The following is a 14,322-nucleotide window of genomic DNA, read 5'->3' on the forward strand; positions in this document are numbered from 1 at the left end:
AGTGTGAGACTTTTTCACCAATGTAATGAAACTATTTTTGACGCCAGCAATGTTTGCTTTGAGGAAGTTCCCGCTTTTACAATAACAATAACTAGGACCATAATAATGAGTAGACAGACTGGACGTTACTTTTTTGGTTCGGGAAAGCACTGCTTAACATAATTCTTCTGTATATGCCTGAAATGTAACCATGAACCATACAGTTGCTTTTCACATCAAGGATCAAATTTTTGAAGATTTTTCCTTATGTTCTTTTTCACTAGACCCTTTCAATTGTCTTTCCTTTGGCTGTTCTCACTTTTTTTAGCCTCAATAGTCACCTTCCATTTAGCCTACCACCGCGAAGGAAAAAAGAAAAAAAAAAAACTGACTAATATTTTCTAAGCCTCACTTTAAACCTGTGTTTCTAGATGTGGATCTCTCTTTTGGGCAAATGAAAGTATATTGGGTCTACACATGGTGACTGTACAGATTTGTTTTTAATTACGAAAGAACATGGCGACTGCCTTTGAATTCTCAACATTCAACGTGGTCAGCAGGAGTAAACTTGGCACTTTGAGGGCAATGCAAGTAATAGCAGCAACAGCAAAAACAGACCTTATCAAGCAATTAATATGTGCCGAGTCTCTTGCTAGACATTTTAACAAGAGTTAGTTTACCTATGTCACACACTTGTAATTAACTGCATAGTAAATGAAGGCTTTTAGGGCATAGGTCACATGTCTGACTCACAGCTGCGATGTGGTGGATCCAAATCTCTCTGAGGCCAAATACTGCCCAGCTGGAATGAACACTGTGCTCCATGCTTGAAACAACTGCTCCAGCCATCAGAAAAGAGCCTCCCATTCAACTGAAGTCTGCATATCAGATTCTCATGGGATAATTCATAAAGGATCCTTGAAGTTAATTCTGGATATATCCTGAAATAGAGTGTCTCCTCTGTTTTTTCTTCTTTTTTTTCCCACAGCTGAGGAGGCACTGGTGCCTACTTACCTGAATAATGGGATTTCTCTTTGATGCAATTGCAGTTTTTACTAGGCCTTTACAAAAATATGTTGAGTATTTTCCCTGTTGTATGTGTCTGTGTGCTGCAGTGCCCTTTCTACTTCCATACCAGCTGATTTACTTTTAGCTTTTGCTATATTTATAAAATATCACAGCTGATGTTGAGGAAGATGATGATGATGATGTGTAGGTATCTGTATTATTTTAATTAAAACCAATCTTTTATTAAATAGCAGATAGACTTAAGAAAATTAAATTTATCTATCTATGAGAATCTGAACTACAAAATTATAGTTCCTAAAGCAGTCAAAACGTCCATAATATAGAGATGTGCTGAGAACATCCTTGGTAAATGGAAGTCCATGTTGCTGAGCCCATGCATAACCTCCATCTCTGCCACCGTGGCCACTTTGTCCATGGGCCCACTGGGCGATGACAGGGGTGTATGGAAAAGAGGCTGAGTGGTGTCCACAGAACAGGTCACTCTATCTACTTGATTATTAAAATTATCCTCTGCTGAGGTCACCTATTGGTAAGCACTCACATAGGATACAAATATCTTCACAGTTTTAGACCACTCAGAGAGGTCCATCCATCACATAGCTCATCCCCAAATTTATTGGTCACCAATTTTCCAATCATGCTTCTTCCAAGTTCTTGACCATCCAACCAAACCATTGGCTACAGACCATGAATCAGTATATAATTGCACATCTGGCCATTTAAAGTGTACAACCAGGTGCACTGCTGGAAGTTCTGCCCACTGGGAAGATTTCCCTTAACCACTGTCCTTCAGGGATGTCCTAGGAAGGGGCTGTGGTGCTGCAGTTCTCCATTTTTGGATGCCGCCTGCCTATCATGCAGAACCATCTGTGAACCAGGCCCTACTCTTCTCTTTCTGTCTCAACTGATCATAGGAACCTCCCCGTGAGGCCATTGGTGCAGGCTGGGAAAGAAGGCAGAGGGGCAGGAGTGGAGACCATGGGCATTTGAGCTACTTCCTCATGTAACATCTGCACAGGCTTGGGTAGAGAAGGCAGGGTGGCAGCCGTGGAGATCATGGCCAATCTGTTAGCAGTATATGCTGTTAGCCACTTCCTTATGTAACTTACTTGTGCTTTCAGGACCTGCTTGAGCCTGATCACATATATACCACTTCCATTTGATGATGCAATGCTGCTGGCCATGCCCAACTTTATGGCTAGATGGGTCAGAAAGCACCCAGTTCATGATAGGCAGTTCAGGTCACACGGTGATTTGATGACCCATAGTCAAATGTTCAGTTCCCACCAAAGCCCGGTAATAGGCCAAGAGCTGTCTCTCAAAAGGAGAGTAGTTGTCTGCAGAAGATGGCAGGGCCTTGCTTCACAATCTTAGAGGCCTCCACTGAGATTCACCTATCAGGGCCTGCCAAAGGTCCCAAACAGCATCCATATCTGTCACTGATACCTCTAGCACCATTGAACCTTCTGGATCATATGGCCCAAGTGGCAAAAAAACTTCCATAGCAGTCTGGGCCTGTTACAGAGCCGTCTCCTGTTCTGGACCCCTCTCAAAACTGGCAGCCTTTTAGTTCAGTTGATAAGTAGGCTGGAGTAACACACCCAAATGAGGAATGTGTTGCCTCCAAAATCCAAATAGGCCCACCAGGCATTGTACTTCTTTCTCGGTTGTAGTAGGGGCCAAATACAGCAACTTATCCTTCACCTTAGAAGGAATATTTCCACAGGCCCCACACCAGTGTACCCCTAGAAATTTTACTGAGGTAGAGGGTTCCTGAGTTTTAGTCAGTTTTATTTCCCATCCTTTGTCATGCATATATCTCACCAATAAGTCCAGTTTGTTTTCTGCTTCTTGCTCACTGGATCCAATTAGCATAATGCCATCAATGCAATGGACCAGTGTGATGTCTTGTGGAAGGGAAAAGCGATCAAGTCTCTCGGAATGAGATTATGACACAAAGCTGGAGAGTTGATATATCCCTGAGGTAGGACAGTAAGGGTATATTGCTGGCCTTGTCAGCTGAAGGCAAATTGTTTCTGGTGGGTTTTATGGACAGGCATGGAGAAAAAGGCATTTCCCAGTCAATGGCTGCATCCCAGGTACCAGGAGATGTGTTAATTTGTTCAAGCAATGAAACCACATCTGGTACAGCAGTTGCAATTGGAGTCACCACTTGGTTAAGCTCACAATAATCCACTATCATTCTCTGATCTGTCTTCTGCACAGGCCAAATAGGAGAGTTGAATGAAGATGTGGGAATCACCTCCTCTGCATCTTTCAAGTTCTTAGTGGTGAAAATAATCTCCACAATCTATCCAGGGATGTGATATTATTATTGATTTGCTATTTTTCTAGGTAGAATCAGCTCTCATGGCTTCCATTTGGCCTTTCCAACAATAATAGCCTTCACCTTGCTAGTCAAGGAGACAATGTGGGGATTCTGCCAGCTGCTAATTAGGTCTATGCCAATTTTGCATTCTGGCACTGGGGAAATGACCATAGGGTGAGTCCAGGAAACCACTGAACCCACTGTAAGTTGAACCTGAGCTAAAACTCCATTAATTACCTGACCTCCATAAGTTCCTACTTTAACTGGAGGACCACAATGACATTTTGGGTCCCCTGGAATCAACATCAGCTCAGAGCCAGTGTCTGGTAGTTCCTGAAATCTCTGATCATTTCCCTTTTCCCAGTACACAGTTACCCTGTTAAAAGGCCAGAGGTCTCCCTGGAGAAGGTTGGGAGAAAGATTATCAGCATAAATTGTCGATAGTGTAGTGGGGTCCTTCCTCAAGGGGACTCGGCCTCCCCTGCATTAAAAGGGCTCTGGGTATGTAAACTGGCTCAAGTCTGGAAATTGATTGAGGGGCCATAATTCTCATTTTTTGTAATTCAAATTAGTCTTTTGTCCATTCAACCTGGAAGTTTTCTGCTCATGTAAATTAAGCAGAAATGCAGTAGGCTTTGTATCATTTTCACTTCTAGGAAGACTGTGATTAACTAGCCAATGTCAAAACTCTACAAGAGTCAGACTATTTTGATTGCTACTTTGGCTCTGCTGTTCATTACAGTAGCAACACTCACTTTGCCTTTGATGGTTGAGTGCCACTACTTTGCCCCTGCCACCATGGGATCCAATTATTTCCCAATTATTCCCATTGTATTTAAATTTTGTAGTTGAGTGACTGAGGTTCCTGCTATTAGATCTGACATGCAGAGAAGAACAATTACAGGGCTCTTCAAAGATGCAGGTGCTGCCCTCACAAATCTATTTCACAAGGCATTGGTCAAGGGTATGCCTGTGGACCCTACCAGCTGGGATGAGTAGGTCTAAAGTGACTAATCCACTTCAGTCTCCCAATATCCCTAAGCCTTTGGATCTCTTCCTTTACATTAAACCAAGAGAGATCAGGCACTTCCAGCTTGCTCACAGTGGGCCATCTTTTAATCTATATTTCAGCTAACCAAACCAATAAACTATTAGAACCTTTTTTAATTCTCCAAGTTGCAACATTAAAAGCAGAGTCCCTACTTAGCAGGCCCAAATCAATAAATTCAGCCTGATCCAAGTCTACATTCCTTCCACCATTATCCCATACCCTTAATATCCATTCTCATGCCAGGTCTCCAGATTTCTGTTTATATAAATTAGAGAAATCAAACAGTTATTTTTGAGTGTAGCACACCACGTCATGGGTCACATTCTCAACCTCACCTCTAGGGGTCCACCAGGACTTTGGTCTAGATACAGGTCTAGAAGCAAACAGAGGTGTTAGGGGTGACTCCTGAGGAGAATCAACATGATTTTGCCTGGCAACTGCCTCAGGGGAGGCCATTACTGTTGCCTCAGGCAGTGCTGGGTTTATCTCCTCAGACAAAGGTAGAAAGGCTGATGGCAGCATGGTTTGGGGAGGGGATGTTGCCACTACTGGAGAAAGGGAAGCTATTTCTTCTGGCAAAAAATGTTCATCAGCGTTTACAAGCTCAGTGTCCCCAGCTTCCTCAGAATACTCCCACATGTCCTCATTCCAAGTTGCAGGGTCCCATTCTTTTCCAATCAATGCCCTCACTTTAACAGTAGGCACCTGGCGAGATTGAGTATGTATCTTTCATTGCAGATCAGCCACTCACACGATAAGAGCATGTGTCTGTTTTTCTACAATTTCAGCTCTTTCTCTACAGGAGATAAGACTCTCACTTGGAGCAATTTTAGCAGATTTGAGGCTCAGTATCTGCATCTGAAGGCAGGAGTTAGAATCCCTGAGTTAATCATTTTCTTTTGTCACTTTGTCCAATGAACTTAGGAGCAACCAACAAGCTTCATTATATTCCTTGGTTCTCCACATATAGTCAAATGTATCATGTATAGAGTCACTAAATTTCTTGCCTGTCATGAGCAGTGAATCATGAGTGTCAAATGCATTTATTTTGCATAACTCTCTACACAGGTCATACCAAGGGATATCAGTGTTCTCCATACTATTAGAAGTAGAGTCCTTACCATTTTTGGGTCTAATCATATTAAGTAGCCAACTCCAGAAACCGCGAAACCAACAAAAAACTCCATCCTTAACATTCTGTTCCTCTAATACTACTCCTGGTACTAAAATTTGTATTAGGGTTCTCTAAGGAATAGAACCAATAGGATATATATAAAATATATATTTTTTAAGTAATAGGGTATATGCATTTTCATATATATTATTTAAGTGACTTTAATAACATATATATATACACACACACATATATATATAAAGGAAAGTTTATTAAGGAAAGTTTATATACACACACACATATATATAAAGGAAAATAATATATATTTTCATATAATTTAAGTGACTTTAATTACATATATATATACACACACACACACACACACATATATATAAAGGAAAGTTTATTAAGTAGTGTTAACTCACACGATCACAAGGTCCTACAATAGTCCATCTTCAAGCTGAGAAGCAAGGAAGCCAGTCTGAGTTTCAAAGTTGAAGAACTTGGAGTCCAATGTTTGATGGCAGGAAGTATCCAGCATGGAAGAAAGATGTAGGCTGGGAGGCTAGGCCAGTCTAGTCTTTTCTCATTTTCCTGCCTGCTTTATATTCTGGCCACACTGGCAGCTGATTAGATGTTGCCCACCCAGATTAAGGGTGGGTCTGCCTTTCCCAGCCGCCTGACTCAAATGTGAATCTCCTTTGGCAACACCCTCACAGACACACCCAGAATCAATACTTTACATCCTTCAGTCCAATCCAGTTAGCACACAGTGTTAACCATCACAAAGGGTAAATTTCTTTAACACAATCTATTTCTGTACTCTTTGCATAAGTTTAAAAATTAAGAAGCTAATACCACATGTCTCATTTCCAGGTAAAGTTTATATTCTTTTTTCTTAGTATAAAATAAAAATGTTGGGTTTAGTTGTTATAACTCTGGTAACTTAAAGACGGCTATAAATAACATCAAAAGGTGAGATTTATGTCCTCTCCCCTTAAGTCTGGATTGGCCTCTGACTGCTTTGACAAATGCAGTGTGGAAGAAATGATGCCATACAACTTTTGGACTTAGAATTCAAAGGGACCTATAGTTTCTTCCTTGGTCTAAGTGGAGCCCTGAGCTAAAATATAAGTTTGACTATCTTACTGGAGATTTCATGGAAAGGCACTAAGATTACATGGAAAGGATAAAGGGCCAACCCAGCCCCGCCTGCTAGCTCTCTCCTCCAAGATGCCACACACTTGTGTAAAGTTATCTTGGACATTCCAGATCAGAAAAATTATTAGCTGAACTTCTCCAGTTAATCCTAGGTGAGTAACTGCATTGTCCAAGCAAGCACAACTTGAATTCTTCACCCACTTAATTGGGAGATAAAAGAAATATGTTATCTATGTCACTAAATTTTGAATGAGTGCATTATGCAGCATTTATCACTGGAACAATAGATATTAAAGCTTCTTTTAAGCAAAGAGGAAGACAACCGTGTCTGTGATAAAATTTTAGAGTTTAGGAAAAAACCTTGCTTTATCACCCTTCCACAAAACTGTAATGAAAACAAAATAATTATCTCTTTATCAGTTTAATCCAAATAGAAGCTTCTTTAACTCTGAAGTAAAAGGGATTGGTTTTTATTACATAAAAGGATAATTCTCAAGTATTGCAATTAGCACATGCAAAAACTTAAAACTATCTCAATATATTATTGTTTTTAAAATAGTGAAGGTTTAGGAAAATTTATAATAGCGTATTATATAGACTTCATAATAATGATATCCAAACATATACCCAATATAAGAAATTGTTTTAACAAATACTTATTGGCTTCCATTATATAAAAAGATGTATTTCTGACCTTCCACTACATGAAAAGCACTGGAACTCATATCTTACTGAATATAATGAATAGAACTAAATACATAGGTAGCTAGATGCTTCATATCTGTTCAGAACATTAACAGTCCCAAAAATGTATCACTGTATTTAAGTGACTTTAGTAAGATAATTTAAAACAAACACATCTGTACAAATTTAGAAAGCTGTATAACAGAAAAGAGTGCATTAAAGAGTAAAAGTGTACATAATGATTCTATTTTAGTCATAATAAATTGTAGTGGAATTACTCAGGTTATCACAAGGGCAGAAAATGGCTTGGAAAGCAGTGGTCAAAAAAAGAGATATTACTCATATTTTTATAATTTTTTCTTAGACCTACTCCAGATATGCAGGAAAGCATTTTAATCTACAATTAAAATACCCTCATCAGCCTGGGAAAGGTGGTGTGCTTGAAAAAGACGTCAAAATTTAATTTAATGAACCACCTTAAAATAGTGTCTCAGTGTGACTGACTACATTCACAATATTAATGTTCATATCTTATTTGAAAGAACAATATTAGTATAACCAGGTCACTCATGCAAATAAGGAGACTCCCATCTTATAATAACAACTTCCCACCACAATTTGATCAGGCTCAGTGACCTAAAGGTAATAAATGCATAAGTCAACAAACCAAACAGCAGATACATAAATCAGCTGCCAATAACAGTATTTCAAGCCATCCAACCCTCTGGGATTGATGTGTTTAATTAAGAAAAATACATTGTGTGGTGTTGAATCACTAATGATGTTGTAAAGCAAATAGTATTTAAATGATTTACCTTACAATATCTGTGTACTAATTATATTATCAACACTGTATGAACAGGTGATATAAAGGAAATAGAAATAAGATTTATCATGTTGTGAGTTTTAAAATCACGAGCAATAAGCACTTCTTTGAATCAAAACACAAAAATGACAATCATCATGAAACATAAAAATTGCATTTGTTGAAGGTATAGTTGTGGGTTTACATTTTCTTTTCCAATGAGCCTCCAAGGTCCTAAATGTTGGTTATCATAGTAAATATATTCTATTCTCTCAAAGAATATACTGTGATTATATTAGGATTATGAGTTCCACCTGCCAAACACATAAACAGAACAGGTAAAGCTAACAGGACACAGAATAAAATAAAAATCATAAACAATAAGATGTCTGCTAGTTCTTGTGCCTTAACTGGTTGGAGGTTCAGGGAAGATTTGAGGCAATAAATTAATGTCTTACAGGAATCCTTTTCTACGTTTTCCTCTGACCCTTACATTAGGACTACAAGTCCATATGATGACACATCCCATATTGAGTACACATAGTAATTGAGATTACAATCAACCACTATATTTGAGTGACTACGCAGGCTTGACTTTCTTATCACTGCCTTAGTTTCCTCATCTGGGCCTCAGGATCCTTATCCAAAAGGGAGTGAAATAATAGCATCTACTTCACATAATTATAAAAATTTAGTTAGTAACAAATATAAAGTTCTCAATGTCTGACATAATGTAAGTTCCATAGAAGAATAAAATATGATTCTCAATTGTTATCATGGTCCTGACAATGACTTTAATGACTCGGGACTTCACGTCTTCTTAAAAGACCTTCTAGCAAATAAGACTGCAGTTTTCCTGTCATAGATGGCAGAAACTTAACTTTAAATTTAAGTCAACATTAAATTGTAAAATGTACTCTTTCTTTATTGTGCCAAACTCAATCTGTTTAATGATCCCCAACTAACTGCTGTAAGTATAAACATTTGAATCACTGACTATGATGAAAAAAATGTATCACATCCCATTCCTGGAGTTGTAAGTGGGGTCAACCTTAACTGAGCCAAAACATGTTCACATCAAATTTCAAATATGTTTATGTATGCATTAGTACACTCCAATATTTGAATCAGTATCTGAGGGCTTACTATATATACAATGCATCTGTGCTGAATGCAGTGTTATGTTTCACTAGATAGTCTAACATTTATTAACCTATCAGATAATATGGATAAATACGTGTGTAAGTGTGTGTATATACATACTCACAGCGAAAATGTGTATGTGGAAAGAGAAGAATTTTTTTTTTTAATTTGAAGTTTTTATATAGTAGGGAAAATTACTTGAGTAGGTAAGAATTGGGATAATTTAAATTAAAGAATATTAAAGAACTTTGCAGTTTGGTACAATAAACTGACAAAAAAGTTTATGTGAGAATAGTGAGAATATAAACAAAACTACAATTTGTAGTATGTTTTAAAAGTAGTAGATAATGAAATTGAAGGAAAGATGGACGTCACAGTTAAGAGAAGAAAATTGGACTTGATTCCAAGAGGGGAGCCAAATAAATCCTTGAGTCTTCTACTGATATGGTGCAATCAGAATTTTATAAGGATTGGTCTGGCTTAAATGGACAGAGACTGCAAAGGTAAAGGCAGTGGTTGCCAGATGGTTATAGTAATTTAGGATTGGGGGGTTAGAGCAGTTGACTGAAGTAGCGCAGTGGAACAAGCAGAAACAATCAAGGACAGGCTTTAATGGGAAGCTGAATTTAGAAGATGGAGGAAAAATATCCAGACAATTATTTTTCTGAGATTTTTAGTTTAGTATGTAAAAATTTATGGTAGTACTAATATAGAAGGGGGCAGGGAGAAAAAAGCTAATATTATACAGTGAACGCTAATTTTAATTGCTGAACTTGTGATTCTTGAAAGTTTAAAATGGAGAAATTTCAGCAAAAGCAGAGATTTATGTACATAGGCGATTATGTATATAGGAGTGAGGCCCATGTGAGAGGTCAAACTTAGAGCATCTCAATGAAATCCCCCGTATTTCATATATTTCAATGCCAAACCTAAAAATTACACTAGACTTCTGAATTTCAAATCAAGGAAAGCTCATTTAAAATATCTCCTTTTGTTAGGTCTCCTTTTACCAATTCTGCCACTTTTATTAATTCTACCAATTCTGCCAAAAAGAATAAAAATGCATCTACACAGAGTGATTCCAATGATTGGAACCCAACTTATTATTTAAATATAATTGTGTTGCCTTTATTTATGATTAAATTTGTTGTTTTGTACAAATCAATGGTACCTAAGCGTTTAAGCTATCCAAAATTTCTCTCTCGTAAATTGTTTTTAATTATTTAGGAAATAAAGCATGTAGTCTAATTTGTGGAATCAGGAAGTTTGCTTTGACTAAAATAAGAGAAAAATGAAGTTATAATCAATTTAATGTCTTCTGCTATCAGTAAAAAGCAAGAGGCACACATCTTACCTTATGCTAAATGCAAAACAGATGTTGTTCAGTGAATTTGACTCTGGACCGTTTTAATTTTTTACTTTTAAGACAACATTTAAAGATGCCAGATTGTTCTAATCACAAGTGTCAACCATTCATTAGCTTAATGGAAAAAGGTAACAGATTATATATATAATAGTCACCCAGGGAGAAGATATACATTTACAGCCCATAACACTTATGTAGATAGATTGTAGACATAATAATCTTCCACAGGAGAGAGAGAGGCAAACAATTACTCTAATGGAAAGCAGCAAAATGTGATTAACATTAAATGCTACCCAAAGACAGATATTTGTGGTGAGAATGACATAGAAGACAACTATATAACTTGGCCTTATCTTTTGGACAAAATAGGTAAGAAAAACAGATGTGGTGAGATGCCTCAGTTGAAGAACTATTGTAGATTTGCTTTTTATTTTTGAAGGAATCCAAAATATATTTTTCCTGGCATGGTAAATTGAGTTCCTAAAGTGGATTCCAAAAATAACTCAATTCTCTGTGAATATGGTGAGGTATAACTCCCATGATTGTATTAGCTTTTATGTCACAGTTGATGTTAAGATAGAGAGATTATATTCCTGGTCTTTAGTGTCTAATTACATGAGCTCTTAAAAGCAGAGAACTTTCTTCATCTGATGGCAGAAGTCAGAGGGATTTAAGGCATGAGAAAGACTAAATGTACAGTTGATGAACTGATGATTCAATGGGCCACGTTAAAAGAAATTTGGTAGCTTTAGGAACTGAGAACTTGGCTAAAAGCCAGCAAGCAAAGGCGAGCCTCAGTCATACCCTGCAGCGAACTAAATTATGCCAATAATGGAATGAACTTGAACAATTCTCCCGTGAGAATCCACATGACCAATAATTTGAGTTTGAACTTGTAAGACCCTGAACATAGAATCTAGGCAACCCCACCTCTAGACTTTAGACTTATAGAACTCTGAGTTTGAAAAAATAACCTTAGAGAAAAAATTATTGGTTTTATTAAAGCTCAAAAATCAAACATTAGCTATATGTTAAATGCCAACATTATGGACTTTTAAAAATCATTTTAAATATAAAATATGAATAGCCATGAATAAACAAAATGAAGATGTGCCATCATTCAAACTTAATTTAAAAGAGAGATGCTTAGGAAGAGTGCAGTAATATAGCCAAAATGCCATAATGGCATTTTTGGTCAATGACAGGCCACAATGATAGTGGTTCCATAAAATTATAATGGAGCTAAAAGATTCCTGTCACCTAATGACATTGTAGCTGTTGTGAGGTCATAGCACAATGCATTATATCCTGCTGCTCTGCCGGTCCTAGAAATGTCTAGCACATACAATTATGTGCAGCATATAATACTTGATAATTACAATAAACGACTATGTTACTGGCTTAGGTATTTACTATTTACTATTACTTTTATCATTATTTTAGTGTGTACCCCTTCTACTTAATAAACAAAAGAACTTCACCATAAAACACCCTTCGGCAGGACTTTCAGCACATGTTGCAGAAGAAGGCATTGTTATCATAGGTGACAGCTCTATGTGGATTATTGTCCCTGAAGACCTTCCAGTGAAGCAAAACGTGGAGGTGGAAGACAGTGATTTGAATGATCCTGACCCTGTACATACTTGTGTCTTCGTTCTTAAAAAAATGTTTAAAAAGATGTGTGTGTGTGTGTGTGTGTGTGTGTGTATATATATATACACATTTTAAATAGGAAAAAGCTTATAGAATAAGGACATAAATAAAATATTTTGTACAGGTGTACAATGTGTTTGTGTTTCGAGCTCTTATTACAAAATAGTAAATAAGTTAAATCAAGTTTAAAAGTTAGACATTTATAGTGAGCTAAGGTTAATACATTATTGAAAAAAGAAACATTTTTTATACATTTACTGTAACCCAAAGGTACAGTGTTTATAAAGCCTACAGTAGTGCACAGTAATGTCCTAGACCTTCACATTCACTCAACACTCACTCGCTGACTCACCCAGAGCAGCTAGCAGTTCTGCAAGCTCTGTTCATGGGGTCTATATGGCATAGCTTTTAAAAAAAATCTTTTATATTGTGTTTTTACTGTACCTTTTCTGCATTTAGATATGTTTAGATACACAAATACTTACCTTTATAATTGCCAACAGTATGCAGGACAGTAACATGCTGTATAGGTTTACAGCCTAGGAGTAATTATTGGTCTTGCCATGTAGCCTAGGTGTGTAGTGGGCTCTACCACCGAGGTCTGTGTAAGTGCACTCTGCGTTGTTTGCACTGAGGCAAAAATCACCTTATGGTATGTTTTTTAGGCTGTATCCTTCTCATTAAGTAACACATGACTACATATATATCTTTATTTTGCATATTAAGTATTAAACTGAGAGACAGTATTTCAAAAAAATATATTTGACATATGTAGTCAGGTTTATCAATATATGATGAAATGCAATATGTGGCTAAATATAAATTCGGAGTTTATATTTTCTTTAAATTACCATCATATTATTTATTCAGTATCTAATCTATTTGCATTTACATATGAGAAAAAGAATTGTACTTTTCATCTACAGTTGCCTCATGCTAAGATTTCTCTTAATAAGGACTTAAATATTTAAGAAATATCCTCTTTATAAGGAAATAAATAAAAATAAAGGTCATTTTATTGCAAAAGTGATTAAAAGAAATAATAAATATTCATCTCTATTTTTAAGGGAGGCTGATCCCGGGTGCACTGTGGCAGGTGGCAGTATAGACTTTTGTGAAGCAGCGGTGTGCAGTGATATGAGCAGCAGATGAAGAAGGAAGGAAATGAAGTCGCTCAATTCTAATACGGCATTATTACTCCTATATTTGGAATCAACATGTGGAATTCCTAGGTGTGAGTAACTCATTGTGCTGTGCCCTCCTGCTCCTTTCTTTTCTGGTCACAGTGCATTTCCTGTATATTTTTGTCTCTCTCTTGTGATTATTTTGCCATTCATTTCTAGTCAAATGTGTCTCTCTCTCAAATTTGTGGAAAATAATAATTCCTTGATTTTCCTATCTCATTCTTTTACTATTTTTTTTTTTTTTTTACATTCTTTTTCTCCCGGTATTATGAAGCTTTTTGCATCTGTTGGGCTTATATTTTTTTCTATATGATTACACTGAGGAATACAAAATATCAACTCTGCCTATTTGTGCTAGGGTTACTTATTTTGATGGCTTTAATATTAAGTGACCATCATTTAAAATCATGATTCAAGAGTAATAAATGTGACTTGATCGTACAAATGAACCATGAAAATGATCCAGCATGATTTGCAGATGGCCAGATTGAAAACACTTTGAGTCATTAGAGTTGAAGCTTGTGAATAAAACAGGTAAGTTACTCTTCACTCGCTCTCTCCATTATCTTCATTTTTCTGTGTCTTCCTTCCATGATATTACAGTTAAGCAATTTCCAGTGAGATCACAAATCTGTTTCTAAATGCAAAATACTTTTTAAATTCCTTATCACATAACCTTTCAACATCTGATAATATTGGCCATTCTCTCCTTAAATCAACCTTACCTCTGAATATCTTAGCTTGTGTTCTTCCTACTTTCTACAACATTTCTTGTCCATATTCCTATTTGTTCCTATCCTCTTCTTCCCAGGCATGAAGTGTTG

At 36.8% G+C, this 14,322-nt stretch overlaps 1 long non-coding RNA gene across 1 annotated transcript in view; it reads left to right on the forward strand.

Annotated features, from left to right (window-relative positions):
- Nucleotides 1-13,616, forward strand: part of LOC114672279 (uncharacterized) — a 126,543-nt gene extending 112,927 nt beyond the window's left edge. The window contains exon 3 of the long non-coding RNA XR_003722572.2: nucleotides 13,382-13,616. This is a non-coding gene — a long non-coding RNA (uncharacterized LOC114672279). The remainder of the gene's footprint in view (nucleotides 1-13,381) is intronic.
- Nucleotides 13,617-14,322: the final 706 nt, after the last annotated feature.

Source organism: Macaca mulatta, chromosome 14 (genome assembly GCF_049350105.2).
Source record: "Macaca mulatta isolate MMU2019108-1 chromosome 14, T2T-MMU8v2.0, whole genome shotgun sequence".
Classification (NCBI taxonomy): domain Eukaryota; kingdom Metazoa; phylum Chordata; class Mammalia; order Primates; family Cercopithecidae; genus Macaca; species Macaca mulatta.